At 38.4% G+C, this 8330-nt stretch overlaps 1 pseudogene; it reads left to right on the forward strand.

The window, feature by feature from the left end:
- Positions 1 to 541: 541 nt before the first annotated feature.
- LOC107140786 lies at positions 542 to 2203 on the forward strand (annotated as a pseudogene).
- The last annotated feature ends 6127 nt before the right edge of the window (positions 2204 to 8330 follow it).

The following is an 8330-nucleotide window of genomic DNA, read 5'->3' on the forward strand; positions in this document are numbered from 1 at the left end:
AGTTAGGAAGTAGAGAAAGAGCTCTGCTCACCAGAGACAAAATATAAACCCCAAAGGCACACCCCCAGTGATCTATCTCCTCTAGCCACACCCTAACCTGCCTATAGTTAACACCCAGTTAACCCCCCATTAGTGGTTAAGACTCTGACTAGGTTAATCTACTGACTAGGTTAAGGCTTTCATCACACAATGATTCTACCTCTAAACTTTGTTGCATTGTCTCAAAAATGAGCTCTTGGGGGACACCTCATATGTAAACCATAACAGTCATGTTTCTACTAAAAAGTAACACGGGGAAGGCAGTAGTTTTAAAACAAAAAATACAGTATCTGTGAAAACCAACATTTATATACTAAAGTAAGGCTAAGTGGAGATACATTTCCATTCTTTGATGCCAGTAGTTTTCCCATTGTATGTCAAAGTGTGTCATAAGGAACCTGAAGGTAAAGCTTGAACTCTTCAGGAAAAAAGACAACATACAGGGAATCATGAAATCACCAATGAAGATATTCACTTTAATATGTTATTTACAGCCCCTTTCTCTGCAGAATCACCATGGTGGCTGAAAACAGGAGGGCCTTCAAGGACCTCATCTCTGCTCAGTACACTGGGGTTCATGTCCAAGTGCTCTCCACACTACTGCATTTCCATTTTGGCCAAACCAACCACATCCCTGAGTTTCTCCATAAATTTTCTGCTGGCAAGGCTCCAGCATTCAAGGGTGATGATGGGTTCTCTGTGTTGGAGAGCAACGCCATTGTCCACTATGTGTGCAATAAGGAGCTGTGGGAAAGTGCTCCAGAGGCAGCAGCCCAGGTGGTGCAGTGGATGATAGTGAAAGTGAGCTTTGCTGATACTGACATAGTGCCCCCAGCCTTTATCTGGGTGTCCCCTACCTTGGGCATCATACACCACAACGAACAGGCCACTGAAAATGCAATGGAGGAGGTAAGGCAAATTCTGGGGCTTCTGGATGCTCAGCTGAAGACAAGAACTTTTCTGGTGGGTGAAAGAATGACACTGGCTGACATCACAGTTGTGTGCACCCTGTTGTGGCTCTATAAACAGGTCTTCTAAGAAAGAAAGGCCTTCTTTCTGCCAGGCCTTTCCCATTACCAACTGCTGGTTCCTTACCTGCATTAATAAGCCCCATTTCTGGGCCGTCTTGGGGGAGGTGAAACTGTGTGAGAAGATGCCTTAGTTTGATGCTAAGAAGTTTGCAGAGAGCCAGCCTAAAAAGGACACCCTCATGAAAAGAGAGGGCTCATGGGAAGAGAAGCAAAAGTCCCAGGTGGAGCTGAAAGAGGAGATAAAGGCAGCTGCCCCAGCTCCAGAGGAGGGGATGGATAGATGCGAGCAGGTCTGGCTGCTGAGCCCAAGGTCTAGGACCCCTTTGCTCACTGCCTAAGAGTTCCTTTGTATTGGATGAATTTAAATACAAGTACGCCAACGAGGACATGCTGTCTGTGGCTCTGCCGTATTTTGGGGAGCACTTTGAAAAGAATGGCTGGTCTTTGTGGTACACTGAGTACTACTTTCCTGAAGAGTGCATCCAGACCTTCCTGAATTGCAACTTCATCCCTGCATTGCCTTCAGTGATTGGACCAGTTGAGGAAGAACGCCTTTGCCAGTGTCATCCTCTTTGGAACCAACAATAGCAGCTCCATTTCTGGAGTGTGGGTCTCTTGTGGCCAGGAGCTTGCCTTTCCAGACTGGCAGGTGGACTAGGAGTCATATACATGGTAGAAGCCGAATCCTGGCAGTGAGGATACCCAGACGCTAGTTCCCGAGTTCTTTTCTTGGGAGGAGGACTTCCAGCATATGGGCAAAGCTTTCAATGAGGCTTTCAAATTCTCTTGCCATCGCCTAGCTTCCTGCACTTGACCTTCAGGAAGATGAAGGTCATTAAAAGAAACAGAACATTGAAAAAAATATTATTTACATAGGATTAAAAAGCACAGGTATACTTGATGTCATGAAACTCCTGAAGATTATGTGCTCTTGGTTTTATTTTCCCTTAAGCAGATGTTAAACAATCTTAACACATTAAGGAGCTTATCTTATTGAATCAAAATACTTAAAACCTTCAGTGTTTATGAAGGAGTTGCCTTTCCCCAGATTCCCTGAGACTGCTTCTCATTAGACGCCATACATTAGTATGTGATCTTTATAGTGAGATTTTATATAAATGCATACTGTTATGTTTGATGCCATCAGTATTTTATAGCAGTCTCTGACTTCTAACAATTTGTGCATTAAATAAAAATAAAACTCATATATATCTGAAGGAAAAATAAATTCTTATCAAATTTTTATCTGTATATTTACCTTGTGATATCATTCTGAAAGTAATGTCTTCTAAGTAAAAGTAGGCAAAGTCCAGTAAAGTGTCTTCCCCTTAGAGTCAGTGTCCATCCTCTTATCACATAAGCAGTGACATCCCCTGATGCCTGAGAACTCTCCTCTCACCCCTGAGATAACTTCTGTTCCTTTTGCTCAAAGCGTTAATTTTTAGTAATCTTGCATATGATTAAGAGTTCAGATTCTGCAGCTCTACTATGTGAATTCAAATCCTGTTTCTTCCCCTCACTATTCTGGACAAACTCTCTGTGACAGTTTCCTAGTCTCTAAAAATTTAGATAAAAATACATATCCGCCTCACAGAATTGTCACAGGGATTCACACAAGGTGCTCATCAGGTTTTGTCGTATAACAAGTATCCAATAAATGTTGTCTATCCATTTGAACATTCTTCTTATGGCTGTGATGTCTGGTTCCACTGGAAATGACTTACGGTGGGTGGAGATTGATTGCAAATGTGAAAAGTATAGTGACAGGGAAGATGTCCTAGTATGAGTTCATTGAGAAGATCAAACAAACAAACAAGACCAAACAAACAAACAAAAACAAGAAAACGAACCTCAAGTGATATACAGGAAGTTTGGAAACACATTAAATCAAATAAGCAGGATGGTTATATAAAAGGGGAGGACACAGTGAAGAAATGCCCAAGGACACCAGAGGAGAAAACAAAGGATGTGCTTAGGGCAGACCATGCAGGGCATCTTAGGAAACTAATTCTGAGGAGTAGAGGGAGGCGCTGAATTTCCCCTTCCTGAAGTTTGTCTTTGGGGCTAAGGCATGGATGGCTGCCTTCTTCAGAGTGAATTGCACATGTTCCTAGTTAAAAGAAATGTCACACTCGGATTTTTACTCCTAATGCATGCTTTATTTTGTAATTGTATTTTTTATTCCAGACACCATGTAGGCAATGGGTGAAAAAAACATATATTCCTGTCTTGATGAGGCGATAAGAAGCCAGTGTTCTATGCAAGGAAGGCCCTCTGTGGGATATGTGAGACAGGGAAAAGGTATGGACTCCGGGAGATGGCTGGCTGGGGAGTGTGGAAGAGGGAAGATGGGAGAAGGAGAAGAGAGCCTGGTATTGAAAGGAAGAAGTGAATGTCAGATGGACACATCAGCAGAGGTGTTTTAAATCTAACAGATGTGAGAAGGTGAGGAAAAAAGAGAGAATAACTGAAATCATTGTGGCTGGAATTAATGATGGATAAATTAGGCCATTTGGAAGTCCCTTGTAGTCTAAAAAGGACCTGGAGGCTGTTATATGTAAGGATTTACAGATTCCCTGCCATTTACATATTTTTTGCATTAACAATAGTTTTTGTTTTTGTTTTTTGATGGTGCTGGGGATTGAACAGGGCCCTATGCATGTGGGGCAAGCACTCTACCAACTGAGCTATATCCCCAGCCCCTAACAATATCTTTTTAATAATACATGCGCAAATATTAATTTCAAAAATATTTTTTTCTGATTGTAAATATTAATGTTAAGAATTTATAAGGCACATGAAATTATATTATTATGAAACACCTGTAAATGACTCTTACCAATATTTTGGATAATAACCCTCTATAAATTTTATTCTCATTTATATATATTTTTTGTACATTTTTTCACAAATACAATACTGAGAATTAGTATGTGAAAAAAATTTAGCTGTAGACATTGGAGATATAGCCATGAACAGAAAACTGAAGACCATGGACCTCAAGCAATTTGTGAAAGGAAATATTGAGGAAAAATAAAAGATACTTACCAAATATTATCAATAAATAAATTTGGTACTATGTTCGATGATGATAAGGCTATGCAAAGAAGCAAATATATAGGAAAAGGAATTCTGAATATCAAGAGAGAGCCAATTTGCAATTTTAGGAAAAGCAGTTAGGAGAGCATCATTGAGAGATATTTGGACAATTTCTTGAAGAAATTGAGTAATATTCTATTGTGTATATTATAAATTATTATGTTGTATATTATACATATCATAAAATGTTTTGTAGAAATGGGTTTATATACTATAAAAAGTTGTATAATACAAATTTTTCTGTCTTTAAACCATTTTTTACAACAAAACTGTCAAATTTAATTTGAATACTCAGATTCAGTCTCTTTAAAAACATATTTTTATGGTTATATAATATGTTAATATCAGGGGACATAATTAATTAATTTATTTATTTATTTATTTTGGTGCTGGTAATCAAATGCAGGGCCTTTCACATATAGGAGGAAAAACTGGATGAGGAGTAAACAGGAACTATCTGCACTGTCTTTGAAACTTTTCTGCATCTCAGGTCATTTTAAAATTAATTCATTTAAAATGTTTTTGTTATTGTGTGTGACAATCATTCATACCCCTAAATTTTTGAACACAAACAACATTACAGTGTGTTAATTGGTCAGTGTATACCTAATTTTAAGCAGTTGATGAAAATTCCAAGAGATGTACAAACAGCACTCTGAAATACTTCTTTTCATGTACCCAAATTGAGTAATAATGATTTTTAGAATTTGCCCAAATTACATACTAAATTTTGAATATTTGGCCTTTGGGGATGATTGCGGGTTTTTGTTGTGATATCGTTGTTTGTGTGTGTGTGTGTGTGTGTGTGTGAGTGTGTGTTTAGAATGAGCTGAGCTTCCTGCAGCCACAGAGAGCTGTGGACATGAATATATATCTCTTGCCAAGGGTGACCCAGTAGATATTACAGCAGAAGTGACATGGGCCACATGGCCGAGATGAGGTGGGGATGTGGGTACCTCAGGGCACACCAACGTGGGACTGATGACAGCCGCACAGCACAAATGTCCAGTTAGATCAAAACAGCAGCTGACTACAACTTCCCTATATACACAAATCCATTCCTTCTCTTTCCTACATCCATTAAAATTAAAATTACTGCACATGCCAGCTGGAATTTAAAAACTCTGGAAAGCTCTTTCCCATTTTTTTCTATAGGTAAAGCATATGGATACTATCAATAAAGGGCTACCATTTTATTGTGGCAAAAGTGAAACAAATTGTTGTCCAAATTCTTGAAGCTCAAGTATTTACCAATACTTAAACTTAAAGAAAATTTGCATTCTGTTAGAGCAGAATAAATTAATAACTTTGATTTTTAAAATCAAATTGTGTATCATTTTGATAAAAAATCTGAAAAAAAAATCTGAATTAATTTTTATAGTAAAAATTAACCTAATGAAGTTTCTAAAGTTTAGATAAGTGGGGATTACTTTTCAGGAATCAGTAATTTAGGAAGCGCTTCCTGCTTCCCACTAAGCTGTATCCTTCATTTACATATTATCCATAGATCCTACATCTTTTTCTGTATTTATTTTTAATTTCATTGATTTTTTTTTCTTATAATTTCAAGCCTTTTGTCATTGATGTCAACCACCAGGCACTTGAAAGATGTAAATATGGAATTGTTTGATTTATCTTTCATGAAATTTTTAAATTAGATCCTTCAGATGTTTGTTTTTGTGACTCTTTGGGAAGCATCATCAAAGTTTAGGAAGCGAAGTAGTTAATTGCTTTATTGCTAAACATAAAAGCCAGCTAGCAGCCTTTTCCACATATGGTCTAGTTTTCTAAGGGTTGTTTTTGGAACCTAGGTTGGCTAGAAAATCACTAGTCTTTTCTCATCATATTGTAGAAATCATACCAATGAATATTTATCACTGGTTATGTAAGACCTTACACAGACCTCACAGAAGTGAAGGCAAGCAACCTTATTTCTAAGAAAAGTGAATAAGTACTTAAAATTTCAAGAAATCTGTTCCCAATACTTATAAATGAAATCACTGCTCAGTTGGTTATAAAAAGAAATCTCAATAAGTTAAATTCAGATTTTATTTTCCTATGGATAATTTTTTATTGATATAGGTGTGACTGGGTGTGTACATTGTGTAGATATGATATCAGCTATATCACAACCTAAATTCCTTCTTTTGTGGTTATTTATGATAGATCCTTGTGTGTCCCATCAACATTTTCCCATCTGGTTCATCTTATGGTTATTCTAAGGCACAATTCTTGACTGTAGTTAATACAACTAAATTATATGGCAGAGGATCTAGAACACATGGGAAAAATATAATAGCAAGAAACATAAGATTACAACAAAATAACAATATAGACAAATGTCCTTCATGAGCGTACACATATAGATTTTTAACAAAACTTTTACAAATTGAATACATCATGACCAAGAAGAATTCATCCCAGAATGAATGGAATACAAGGTTTAAAATACATAATTAAATCCATCATATTATATAGTCTGGATATGAGAGGTTGTCTTAAAGTTCCTGGGTTAATTCAGAAATGTTCACAGGTACAATAAGATTGTGAGAGTTATAACCTAATCAATCCACTCTAGTTTTAATGGATTTAATGGGCGGTAATTGTTGGCAGATGAGGCATGGCTAGAGGAGAAAGTGGGTCACTGGGAGAATGCCCTGGAAGGGTTCCTCTTCCCTGTGGCACCTCACCACACTCTCTCTGCTTCCTGAGTGCCACAAGAAGAGCATTACTCCTCCACCAAGTCTTTGTGCCATGATGTTCTGCCTAACCATGGGCCAGAGTATGGAGTCAGCTGACCATAGACTCAACCTCTGAAAGCCTGAGCCCAAATAAACTTTTTCTAAGTTGTTCTTAAAAGGTATTTTGACCACAGAAATAAAAATCTAACCAAGACATGGGGTTGTGACTGTGACTAACCTAACTATGTCATTCAGAAGCTTTTGAAGTTGATTTTTAGGAGGAGTCTAGAAAAGTTTGCACATGCAGGCTAGAGAAGCTTTAGAATGTTGTTAGTAGAGGACCATAATGCAGATAGGAATGGGAATAGTGAAAACTGTGCTCAGGTTGTTTCAGAGGGGAATGAGGACTCTTTGGGAAGTCAACTAGAGGCCATGCATATTACGTCCTGACAAAAAACTTGTCTATATTTTGTTCATGTTCTCAGACATTGTATTAGATTAAATTCACAAGTGATAAACTAATTAATCTGGTGGAAGAAATTTCAAGGCAGCACAGCATTCAGGAAGTGGCAAGGATTGTGCTGGCAATTTTTATCCAAGTTTATTCTGTGAATCAGTGGCAGAAAGCAGAGGTGAAGGATTTTAAAACTTGCCACCTGGCCAGGAAAAATGTGTGTAAGTCTAGGGCCATGGAAGATGTAGTCAATAAAGATATTACTGCTGCTAAACAGAAATTAAGTGCTTTGCTCAGAAATAATAGAAAATTGCCTTGAGAGCATCTCAGGAATTTGCAATATCACAACCATTGTAGGCTCAGGAAATCAAAGGGAAAACTCTTTAGGAAGAGATCCTTGGGGGATGCTGTTTGCAAAGGAGGGGCTAGGAAGGCTTTTCATCATAGTCTACCACCTACTCAAAGAAGTCACAGAAAGCATGGTCCCACGGGTCCCAGTTACTGTTGAACTGGTATTGGACCTAGGAATCATCCATGTGCTACTGGTTCTGCAGGATGAGGAGTTAGGGGTACATGAAGGTTTCTACCAAGTTTTCAGAGGAAAGCGATGGAGGTCAGAAAAAGTGTAACAGAGTCATAATTCCTGCAGGCTGTCCCCAAGAGGGTGAAGTGTGAAGCTGTGAGGGTGAAGCTGAAGCTGGAATGGAGACCACAGGACTTAAGAGATACTGGTAACCTGGACCATCTGCCAAGGAAAGCTGTTGTCTCTGGAGAAAGTCAGTCTAAGCAATAGGTCATCAGCACTGAAACTGGCAAGGCCAAAGAGGGGGTGCTGCACAAGTCCTTAAGAGAACACATCTCTCTACCATTTGCCCCAGATGCTAGATGTGATACGGTAGGACTTGTTTGTCCAGGTGGGTTTCATTCTTGCTTTGGTCCCATCCTTTCTTTCAGTGCTCCTATTCCTCTCTTTTGAAATGGGAATGTTTACTGTGTGCCATTGTATTTTGAATATACGTAACTTGC

Source organism: Marmota marmota, unplaced genomic scaffold (genome assembly GCF_001458135.2).
Source record: "Marmota marmota marmota unplaced genomic scaffold, marMar, whole genome shotgun sequence".
Taxonomy (NCBI): Eukaryota; Metazoa; Chordata; class Mammalia; order Rodentia; family Sciuridae; genus Marmota; species Marmota marmota.